General features: G+C 47.8%; 1 protein-coding gene and 1 long non-coding RNA gene across 7 annotated transcripts in view; one reads left to right on the top strand and one right to left on the bottom strand.

Annotated features, from left to right (window-relative positions):
• Positions 1 to 1,984: 1,984 nt before the first annotated feature.
• LOC109118651 lies at positions 1,985 to 2,892 on the bottom strand. Its single transcript, XR_002026036.2, has 2 exons — positions 2,789 to 2,892; positions 1,985 to 2,670 (listed from the first exon to the last, which is right to left on the bottom strand). It is a non-coding gene; the product is annotated as an uncharacterized LOC109118651 (long non-coding RNA).
• A 395-nt stretch (positions 2,893 to 3,287) lies between these two features.
• Positions 3,288 to 11,874, top strand: part of Nlrc3 (NLR family CARD domain containing 3) — a 34,291-nt gene continuing 25,704 nt past the window's right edge. For 4 of the 6 annotated variants that reach the window (XM_010644051.1, XM_033758648.1, XM_010644056.2 and 1 more), the window contains exon 1: positions 3,288 to 3,364. The gene's annotated coding sequence lies outside the window, so the exon portion shown is untranslated. Of the gene's footprint in view, positions 3,365 to 4,704; positions 4,795 to 5,834; positions 5,972 to 11,874 lie in introns of those variants that run through there. The other 2 variants (XM_010644052.1, XM_033758647.1) reach the window with 2 other exon arrangements.

The raw sequence follows: 11,874 nt of genomic DNA on the forward strand, positions 1-11,874 counted from the left end.
GCACACATTGATCTATTTCCACGTCCACGTCTGTTCTGCCTTCACCCACGTTGGGGCCCTCAGAGCATAGCTCCAGTACCTGCCACTCACAGTGAGGCCTGGGCCACAGCCCCAGCTCTGCTGAGGGCTACAACAAGGCACGATGGGGCTCAGCTGAGCCCAGTGGTCAACCTGCCTGTTAACAGGCTGAGGGCAAAGTGATGCCCGGCCGTGAACAGTGCATATGGAGAGCTCAGACACAAGCTGTCTTGCGGGCTTCCTGTCCATCTAGCAGAGGAGACAGATACAGCCCTGTTTCCTGCCTCGCCTACGAGTTGGGGCTTAGTGGCTGAAGGGTGGCATCAGGGACAGCTTCCTGGAAGAGAGGTTTGTGATCTGGGTCTTCAGAGTGAACAGCATGGAAAGATAAAAGTGGGCCTTCTTGAATTTGTAGTATTTGTGCTGGGTGTAACCAGATACAAAGAACCCAGTCCTGGATCATGGGGAAGCAGATTAGACAGAAGCCAAGGATTTTCGATCAGCTTTGATTGAGCTGAAAAGGGATTTAGGCTTGTTTTAAAAGACAGCCAGGCACTGGTGCACACCTGTAATCCAAGCACTTTGGGAGGCTAAGGCAGGGGAATTGCTGGTCTGACCCCAGTCTGGGCAATTTAGTGAGACCCTGTCTCCAAATAACAAAAAGGCTTAGGATGTGGCTTGTGGAAGTCGTGTGTTCAATCCCCAGTACTACCCCCGCAATACCATTTTTCTTCTACGAAAGGTTTGGTCCTACTTCCTAGAATAGATTGCTGAGGGACGCCAGATAAGGTATCAAGACAGGTCTCAGGATCTTAGATCGGCTCTGCAGGCTGTGTGGCCTGGACATGTGTGTCGTGTGCCCAAGGGTAGGAATGGTGGGGTCAACATCCTTGGAAGGGGTCCACGACCCAGAAGAAGTTACGAACCTCAGGGTATCCATGTCAGGGGAAGGGGTTAGAACTGATGAGCCAGATTAGTGTATCTTTTGAAGTGCGAAAAGCAGGGGACAGGGCCCGGTGACTAAACCTGAGCTTCGGCTTGACCTTGCTGAACTGGGTCTGCTCGGCTCCCTGGGCCTTCCTGGGGCTAACGGGAATGAACATGTACTGTGCCTGGCAAGGGACAGAGCTCTGGACCCAGAACCTGTGTATGAAGCAGCACTTCACTGTCAAATAATGAGCGAAGCAGCTGCTGCTTTCAGAAGGGAAAAGGAGTTAAAATGAGCCACTGCAGTAAAGGAACGGCCATTATCAGAGACGTGGTCCTCTCCGAGGCAAAAGCTTCACCTCTTCCACAAAAATTAAACAGAACTCAGGGATACAGAATGAGGTCCAGCCAGCTGCTTGAAAAGGAAAATGACAGTGCACAGCTGGTTTCTCTATGGGCAAAGGAGCCACCTCTCGGGCAAGGGGGCACAGTACTCTCTTCCAGAAGCTTCCTGCCCATGAGGGGGAATCACACGAGAGCCCTGAGTCTGCAGCAGAACACTCACTGGGCCCAACCACATCACCTGCACTTAGCTGATGTGACTAGACGTCTAGGCTTGCCCACTTCCTGTGACTACAGCCCCAGCCACGGCCCAGGCTTATCTGAGACCATGGCCCCACTCTCTGTGGCAAGGAGCTGCTGGCCTGAATAAGGGCTCACTGAGAAGGGCTTGGCACTGCAGTAAGAAGCCTTATGCTGTGGTGTAGTCAGGAGGGGCCGAGGCCACTACTTGGATGTGGATGGAATCCCAGAGCGAAAGCACTAGAGCCCCCTCCCCATCCACACCACCCACCAGCCAGGACCCAGGAAAATGGCTGTGTGGAAGGGCAGATGTTCCTGGGAAGATGGGAGGGGTGCCAGGATGTCCCCCAGGATCCCTGCAGAGAAGGCTTTTCATTCTCCTGCTCAGTATCCATCCATGGGGACCCTGAGGGAGGTAGAGTGAGTCCCTCTGTCTCCTTGCATGTGACAGACCTACCAGGCTCTTGTGGTTTCCGATATCCTGTGGGTGGCCTGGTTTTAGGCGCCTGCGCTGTACCCTATGATGGCTGCAGCCACCAGTTCTGCATTCTGCCTGCCTGGAGCTTCATCAGGTTCCAGAAGGGCCCCCTGGGGTGTCCTCCAGCACCTGGCTTGTTCTGGTGCTCAGGAAGCATCACTGAAAGGTGAAGGGAAAGGGAAGGCAGTCAGGGCAACACAGAGCAGCATTTCCCACCTGCCACCTCGGGTCCCTCCCTTTCATTGTGCTGGAGGAAGGAATGCCAGTCACCCGCTCTCTCCCACATCCTTAGACACAAGCTGTGGTGTGCATCTGAACTCATCAGTCTCCTGCTCTGCAGCCATCGCTGGCTCCCGCTTGGTTGCTGAGGAAAACTGACTCCAAAGCTCCCATCGGTCGGCTCCCACCTTGTCACTACTTCCCTCAATGGCTCCGTATGAAATGGCTTGCTCCCTGTCCCTGGAAGATGTTCAGTACATTTCCTTTACTGTAACTTTTCTCAGGCTGTTCACTCTGGGCCGTGTCCTGTCAGTACAGACTATGTGCTGGGGCCACACTTGATTTCCTGTCGTGCAAAGCCACATTCTATTGCTTCAGGGTGCAGGAGGCCCGCCCTCAGGGGCCTCGACTCACAAGACATTGTGGGATGCAGCTGGGCCATGCGCCTGTGAGTGACAGAAAAGGGCAGCGAGAGGGTTAGAGAAGGGAGAGCGGGCCAGGAGGTCTGCGAGCCAGGAAGTAGGTGCAGCATAGCCTTTCTCACCTGGATTCCTGACCACCTACCTAAAAGCGACTGTCAGCTGATGAGTCTGCCTTGCTTTTTGGAGGGTAGAGGGTGACATGTCCACTGCTTTGGCGCTGAACCACTTTCTGGTGAAATCAGGCCTGCAGGGACACTTGGTCCAACAATCAAGATGTCATCGTGCCTCCCCTCTTTAGACTTACAGGGTGGTAACAAAGCCAGAGATGTGAGCCCAGGGCAACCCCAGCTCGCTGATTTGTCATGAGGCTGTTGGCTTTTGAATCAGACAGGAAGGAAGGTTGAGGTGGAGCCCAGCACAGGAAGAGGTGAGGACCAGAGCTGCAGTGACAGCCGGTGGATTGGGTGGGGGCTGCAGGAGGGGGCATACCTGCCACCCCAGGCCCTTTGTGGTCAGCATCCAAGGTCCTGTGACCCCTGCAGGCCAGGTTTCCTCAGCTCTGGACAGATCCAAGGGCCTCAAGGCTTGGCTGGCCAGCCACAGCGACACCCAGGACACTCTGCTACCTGTCATCCCTGCATTAGGGCTCAGCTTAGGAGCAAGGGGATGGAGCCACCCAACACCTTGGCAACCCCGGAGCAGCAGCGAAGCACCACAGGTAAGGAGAGTCCAGGTGTCTCAGTGCAGACAGAGAACGGAAAGACAGAGACTCAGGCCTGAGCTGCTCTTGGTAGCAGGGAGACTCCGCGAAGCTGTCTTTGGGGTGCTGGAGCCGGGAGGTCAGACCAGTTAAGTATGGGTAAGCAAACATGTGCCTAGGGGGGCCTGGGGGAGCAGCTCTGCTCCCAGGCACCAGCGACAGCCAGCATCGCTGGAATCTTCAGACCCGACACCATCCCTCCTTCCCTGCCGGGGACCCAAGCAGCGGGCCTCCTCCTCTGCTACCTCTCATAGAATGAGGTAACATCTGTCCCAGGGGTCATGAGGCTCCAGGTCCAGTCACAGCTCCTGCCACACAGATGCTGCACAAGGTTGAGGTGCAGCACCTAGCTATCTCCCAGATGCACCCTCAGGTAAGATGAGGCTTGTCATTCTGAGGGCTAAGCACAGAGGCCTTCTGAAATAGGCCCCGCTGGGCTGTGCTGGAGTGTTGGCCACAGGGTGCTCCCCACCGCAGGCCCCTCCCGGTTCCCACCCTGGAGGCAGGTGCTTCCCTTAGCTGGGGGTCTCCTTGTCGGCCCGGGCTGCAGGCTGAACACCTGGCTCCTGCCTGAAGTGCAGGCCCCAGCCTCTGGCTGCCCTCCCCTGGGATTTCTGGGTCACAGTAGTTGGGTGCATCTTGAGAGCAAGTGCTACTTCCTCCTGCCTTCAGGAAGGCTGCCCTTGGCAGGACCACCCAGGAGGGCTGAACACTGATTTCCAGGCCTGGAAAGGGACCAGGTCTGCAGCTCTGGTCCTCACCTCTTCCTGTGCTGGACTCCACCTGAACCTTCCTTCCTGTCTCATTCAAACGCCAACAGCCTCATGACAAATCAGGACGAGGGAAAGGGATGAGGGGGTCAGGACAGCAGGGAACTCAAGGAGCTTTGGCCAGCTACACAGGCAGCCTGGTGTTGGGTGGCAGCATGGAGGCCACACCCAGGGCCCCAAACTCAGGTGGGCAGAGCCAGGGCCAGCCACTTAGGAAGGGACCCAGCAGTCTCAGACAAGGACTGAATCTCTGGTAGGGCAGCATAAGAAAGAAATGGGGCCTGGTGGCAGAGCCAGGGAACCTGGACCTTCTCAGGAGTCAGGTCAAAGCCCAGGTGTTGAACTTGAGGGACTGGATCTGAGTCACACCAATACCAGGGAGGTCCTCGGATCCATCCCTACACATAGAGTCTGGGACCAGCCACAGGATGCCAGCAAGGCTCCCAAAGAGGCAGCAGTGGCCATCTACTGGTCCCTCTAGCCCTGACCTGCCCGCTATAGCTCAGGGCCTCTGTTGACTGACCTCTGTCCTTCTGATCCTCCAAGATGACCTGAAGTCCATCTGTCCTTTCCTCTCTGTGGGCTGGATTTTCAGCTCCCTTGGAGGCCACTGTTCAGGTGAGTGTGACTGTCCCTGGTGCCTCCCGACATCACCAGCTCAGAGGTCTGCAGCTGGGGCCCCCTGTAGCCGTTCAGGACACCCAGGCAGCCAGCCCAGTCAGTCTTGGGCTGGGTTCTGGGTCGTCCTGCACCTTCTTGCTGCCCTTGTAGGAGAAGGTGTCCCGATTTGAAGAGGGTGAAGGCCTTGTCTGAATGGGGTTTGAGCAGAAGTGTTAGATAAAATACCAGACACCCGGGAAACGTGAATTTTGGATAAATGAATGATAAATTTTATAGTATATCTCAAACATTGTAAGGGATACACTTGTTCTAAAATTTTTTGTTGTTCAATCAAAATTCAGATTCATCTTGAATTCATTGTGTGTTTTAATGTGCTAAACCTGGCAATTTTAGGTCAAGGGCAGTGGGGCAACAAGGACACGGGGTGCTCAGGAGGAGTGCTGGACCTCAACACGGGGAGACTCACTGGGCACACGGGTGGGCACTGGCGGGGAGCCGCCCTTCCCAGGTGCCCATGCCCACGTTCACCTGTTGCTGTCTCTCTCCGCTTCCTCTGGGCTCCTGCAGATGCCCAGGGAACTCAAAACAGGGGCACGTCGGGGCCCCACTCCAGACTAGAGAGATTCCAGGGTGAAATGGCTCAAGCAGTGGGCTCGTAGTTAAAAGACCATGCGATGCAGCAGTCCCTGTCCCGGATGCACACCCAAAAAGCCTGAGGATGGGGTCTGCACCCTCGCTTCACAGCAACATAATTCACTGTAACCAAAAGGTAGGAGTTACCTAGGTGTCCATCGCTGCACGATGCTTAGACAAACCGTGTCCAACCTACCATGAACGATCACTCAGCCCCTGAAAGAAATGCGGTTCTGACCCATGCGGTGTCTGTGGACATCGTGCTGAGTGAAAGGAGCCAAAGGACGAATACCACGGCTCTGCTCAGGAAACCCCTAGAGTGGTCAAAGTCAGAGGCAGAGCATGGTGTGCCCGAGACCAGAGGGGAACAGGAGTTGCTGTTACATGGGGACTTTCAGGGCTTCTGCTGCTTTGTGTTGTGGTGTTGGGACTGAACCCAAGGTCAGGCAGGTACTGTGCCACTGAGAGACGTTCCTCACCTCAGAATTTCGGACAAAAGAGTTCTGCAAATGGATGGTGATGGTCGCGCTTCAACATGAAGGTAATCAATGCTATGGCATTGTATACTGAAATGATTGTAAAGGAAATGGTGGGGTAGGTGTATTTTACCACAGTTTAAAAAATTAAATTAGAAAACTGATGCTCCAAGCCAGGCACAGTGGCGCATTCCTGCACACTCTGAGTGCTGGGAAGCTGAGGCAGGAAGATTACAAGTTCAAGTCTGACCTGAGCAATTTAGTGACTTAGTGAGACCTGTCTCAAAACAAAAAATATGAAAAGGGATGGGGATGTAACTCAGTGCAAAGGATCTGGGTTCAACCCCTAGTATAAAACAAATCAAAAATCAATAAACAAACAAATAAACAAATGAAACTAATGCTCCAGATAATACCCAGCTAAAACATGGTCCCCCAAACCCCTAAACTTCCCCGGCCAGACCACCCGCCCCCGGGAGCAGCAGCTGGTCACCTGTGAACGCACCTTGACAACCCACAAGTGGCTGTGTCCACCCCGAGCCATACCTTGACATCACCTGATGGAGACAGGGCAGAGGCCACTGGCACTGAGGCTGGTGTCGCATCGCCTCCTTTTGATCTACGTGCACTCGGGTGTTCAGATAGATGCCAGCTGAGCTTCTTACACAAGTACAGTGAGCTCCACCCAGAGCAATACGTAGGAATTTCCAGCGCCATACAGTGCTCTGACCTACCCCCAGGGTGACTGCTGTACTGTATTTTGTTTTGTTTTGCAGTAGTGGGGAATGAACCTAGGGCCTTTGCATTGAACCAAATCTTCAGCTCTTTTTATAATTTTTTTGTTTTTTGTACTGGGGATCAATTTCGGCCGCTTGCGCTTGCAAGGCAGGTGGTGAAATGACGGATCCAAATTCCCTGTCCACTTTTTATAATTTTTTGAGACAAGGTCTCACTAAGTTGCTAAGTGGCCCAGACTAGGCTTGAACATGTTATCTATCCTCCTGTCTCAGCCTCCTAGAATGCTGCGGCTACAGATATACAGTACCACACTTGGCTGTTTTTCTCTTTTCTTTCTTTTTTTTTTTTTTTTGGTACCAAGATTTGAACTCAGGACCTTGCACTTGTGAGGCAGGCATGGTGCCACTGAGTTAAACCCCCAGCCCTCATCATGCTACTTTTTAAGGAACAGACATTTCTAATTTTTGTTAGTGTGCTGCTGAGAATGGAACCCAGAGCCATAGGCAAGTGCTCTACCACTGAGCTCTCTCTCTCTCTCTCTCTCTGTTTCTCCTTCCTTCCTCCCTCCCTTCCTTTCTTTTTCCTTCCTTCCTTTTATTTTTTGTATGTAGGGTTGGTGCTAGGGATTGAGCCTCATGCAAACTAGGCAAATGTACTGCTGCTGAGCTACACTTGTAGCCCGACTTTCTTTTTTCTTCTCTTTTTCATTGAGTTTATTGGTACTTTTAAAGTATACAATACAATTATATTCATCACTGGAATCTTGGAACTTCAAGGTAAGATCTTGGTTCTCATTTTCTCCCTATGCCCCTGCCCTCCCTTTACCCCCTCCAACCTCCCCTATTTGCAAAGACTTTGTTTCCATTTTTTCCTTTTCTCATACTTTTTTCCTTTCCCCGTATTTCCTTTCCCCTACCCTTCCCACTTCCCCTACAACTTTTGCCCTTTTCTTCCTATTTCACATTGTCAGTTATACAATTTGGATCTTATTCACACTTTTAGTTTTTCACGCCAGAGAAACTATTTGGTATTTACATGTGTCTTATTTATTTCACTTAAGAGTATGGCCTAATATGCATCCATTTTCCTATGAATGACTCTAGGTTTTCTTTCCTTCTTTTCTTTTTTTTTGTGTGTGGTATTGGGGATCAAACTCGGGTCTTTGTGCTTATGAGGCTGGCAGTGTAACCACTAGGCTAATCCCCAGCCCAAGTTTCTTGTTCTATGGCTGAGTAGTATTCCACTTTATAGAAAAACCACATCTTCTTTATCCAGTCTCCAACTGATGAGCAACTGGGCTGATTCCAAATTTTAGCTATTACAGACTGCTGCTATAAACATAGGTGCACATATATCACTGTGGTATGATTTGTTTCTTTTGGAAAGATACCCAGCAGAGGGATAGGTGGGTCAAATGGAACCTCTAGTCCCAGCTCTTTGAGGTATCTCCATATTGATTCCCACAGTGGTTGCACCCGTCTGCACTCCCACCAACAAGGGAGAAGGGTTCCTTTCTCCCCACAACCCTGCCAACATTTGTTATTAGTTGATTTCTTGATAGCAGCCATTCTTTCTAGGGTGAGGTGAAATCTCAGTGTGTTTTCATCGGCATCTCTTGAAGGACTGGTGATGTTGAACATTTTCTCATATATCTATTTGCTGTTTCAACTTTTTTGTCTGAAAAATGTTAATTTCAGATGCCCATTTTGAATTGGGTCTTTATATTTGAGGGGCCTGATTTTTTGAGTTCTTTATATATTCTAGATAATAGTCCTTTGTCTGAGGAGCAGCTGGTAAAATTTTTTTCCCACATTGTAGGTTGTCTCTTAGCTCTGTTTGTGCTTTCTCTTGCAGAGCAGAAGCTTTGTAATAAGATGAGATCCCAGTTGGTGATTCTTTGTGCTAGTTCCCGTGCTACTGAGGATTTGTTTATAAAGTCTTTTCCTACGCCAATGTCTTCAAGAGTTCTTTCTTTTCTTTTGTGGTTAGTGTTTTTTTGTTTAGTATTTACCTAGTCAAAGTTCACAGATATTCTCCTGTGTTTTTCCTAAAGGCTATAATTCAGGTCACGTTAGTATCTGTGAATGGTGTGAGGTAAAGATCAAGGCTCATACTACCTAGGTGGACATTTCATTGCCTGTCATAAGTGACTGCAAAAGCCATTTTTGCCCACTGGACTGCTGTGGGACAGTTTTGCAAAACAGGTGACCACGTGGATATGCCTGTCCCTGGCCCTCCGTCCTACTGAATTCACTGCTCTATTCATGGGCTCTCCTGCCGATGATACCTACTACTCTGTAGTAAGTGTCAATACTGTCCACACGAGTCTTCGACTTTCTCCTCTCTCAGAACTGTTTTGGCAGCCTGCCTCACCAGGGCATGGTCCTGAGTTCGATCCCAGGTTAAAAAAATAATAATAAAGGAAACAAAATTGTTTCGGCAATTCTGAGCTCCTCCACACTTCCACATATATCAGAGAATCAGCTTGCTGATTTCCCCTGCTTTGCCCTGTAAAAAAAAAAGTGCTGAAATTTTGATTGGGCTGTCACTGAATCTACAGATGCATTTAGGGAGAGCCGAGTAATAATATTGAGTTTTTCAATCCACGAACCTAAAGGAGGCCCACCTCTCATAAGACATTTTTACACTTTCCTCAGTAACATTTTATAATTTTCATAGCATGGGTTTTTCTAACTTTTTGCTAAATTTATTCCTTGATGCTTGATTTTTTTTATGGTACTTTAAAATTTCAGTTTTAATGTGATTGTTGCTAGTAACAGAAAATACAACTGATTCTTTGTATGCATTGATCTTATGTCCAGAAATTCTGCTAAATTAATATATTAGTACTAATATATTAGTTCAAATAGTTTCTTCACAGACCTTTTTTATTTTCTTGCTATCTATATGCCAACTGTAAATAGATTCAGTTTTACTTTTCTTTCTCTCTTTTTGTTGTGTTTTGAGATAGGATCTTGCTTTGTAGTTCAGGCTGGCCTTTAACTAACTATGTAGCCCAGGTTGGCCTTGAAATCAGCGATCCTCCTGCCTCAGGTTCCCAAGTGCTGGGATTACAGGCGTGCACCACCAGGCCTGGCTCTTTCCCAATCCTTTTTTTGTTTGTTTGTTTTTTCTTTTTCCAGTACTGGGGATCAAACTCAGGACCTTGTGCTTGCAAGGCAGGCATGATGTCACTGAGCTAAGTCCCTGGCCCTCTTTCCCAATCTGATACCCCGTGATCTTCTTTTTTTTATCTGCTCTATTTCACTAGCATCTTAATTTTTAAAAATACCTATAATCACCTGGCATGGTGATGCATACCTGTAGTTCCGACTACTTGAGAGGCTAAGGACTTCTTCAGCCCAGGAGTCTGCGGTCAGCCTAAAAAACAAAGTGAGACCCCATCTCCAAAAAAAAAAAAAGCTAAGCGTGGTGGCTTACACTGCCTGTAATCCCAGCACTCTGGAAGGCTGAGGTAGACAGATAACAAGTTCAAGCCCATCCTGCTAGTTAACTTATTGAGTACATGAAACCCCATCTCAAAATAAAAAAAGTTTTAAAGGGCTGGTGATGTAGCTTAGTACAAAGGCCCTGAGTTTAGTCATAACAAAAAAACAAGCAAACAAGCAAGCAAGCAAGCAGAGGGGGTTTCCCCTGGGAAAAGGAACTGAAATTTATACACTTTTATATTATTTAAATTTTGGTTGGTTTTTTGTTGTTGTTGGGGTTTTTTTGTTTGTTTGTTTGAAGTCAGGATCTTATTATACAATCCAGGCTGTCCTCAAACTTTCTATGTAGCCCAACCTGGCCTCCAACTTGCAACCCTCCTGCCTCAGCCTCCTGAATGCTGGGATTACATATATGCAGCACCATACCTGGTTTATTTAACTGTTTTCAATGAGAATGTATTACATTTATAACTGTCAGCAATTATTACTGGAAGAGATGAAGCAGTGTTTGTGAAACAAAGTTTGAGGAATTGACATTCACAACATAAGAAACAGTTCCTTAATTTGACTAGCATATATTTCCTGCTTTTTAAAAATATTTTTTCCTATAGTTAGACAACATGATATCCTATCATAATTATCTTCTGCACACTTACTTTTTCTAACATAAAAATACATCATAGATACTGTATGATCATATCGATATGAAATTCTAGAAGAGGTAAAATTAGTTTATGATGTATAAGTAGTAAAACAATAGCTCAGGCCAGACGTGGGTGATCAGGATAGGCTGCAAAGGAGCACAGGTAAACTTCTTTGGAGAAAAAATGTTCCGTATCTTGATTGCAGTTGTTACAGAGGTGTAAACATTTACTAAACTCATCTAACTAGAACTGTCTTCTTTCCACCTGGCTGTGGTGGCAAACACCTGCAATTCTGCACTCTGGGAGGCTGAGACAGGATGGAAAACAGCAAGCTCAAGTCCAATTTCAGCAACGTAGCAACTTAGCAAGACACGATCTCCAAGGGCTAAGGGTGTAAAAAGCCCAGGGTTCAATCCCCAGCACTGCCACAAATAAAGTGCATTCCGTTGTATAGAAATTATATTTCAAAGAAAGTGACTAAAAACCATTAAGATAAGATATAATACAATATGCCATTCTTCCAGTTTGTCAGTTGGCCTGTGCTATTTTTATGATATAGTATTGCACTGTAGAATTGGACCATGATTTATTTTATTAATCATCTTTGAATGGGAATTTAGTTTTTTCCTCTTCAGTTTCTTGCCATTATGAATGATGTTTTTCGAATCATTGTAGCCACGTTTGAGCGCTTGTTTAATTATTTCTTTAGGACAAATTCCCAGAAGTAGAATTTCTAAGTTAAAGATATTTAAAAGCAATAGATACCAGCAAATTAAGACCCATAATTTGGGTGTGTGTGAGGGGGTAGCTCACTGGTAAGAGCGCCGGCCTAGCATGCATGAGGCTCTGGGTTCAATTCCCAAAGTTACCCCTCCAAAAAAAGTCTGAGTTTTGTGTGAATGTATACTCCCACCAACAATGTATTAGGATTCCTAAGGCAGTCTGCTGTTTCCATAATATTTGCCAATTAGGTAAAAAATGATAGACTTGTTTTCTTTTCTTTCTTTTTTGGTACCGCGGATCAAACTTGAGTCCTTGTGCATGCAAGTTGTTTTCTTTTTTTATTCTCAGTGAGACTAATCTTTTTTTTTTTTTTTTTTTTTTTTAGACAGGGTCTCACTATTTAGTAGGCTGCTC

This window comes from Fukomys damarensis, unplaced genomic scaffold, assembly GCF_012274545.1.
Source record: "Fukomys damarensis isolate Sample0158 unplaced genomic scaffold, DMR_v1.0_HiC HiC_scaffold_34, whole genome shotgun sequence".
Classification (NCBI taxonomy): Eukaryota; Metazoa; Chordata; class Mammalia; order Rodentia; family Bathyergidae; genus Fukomys; species Fukomys damarensis.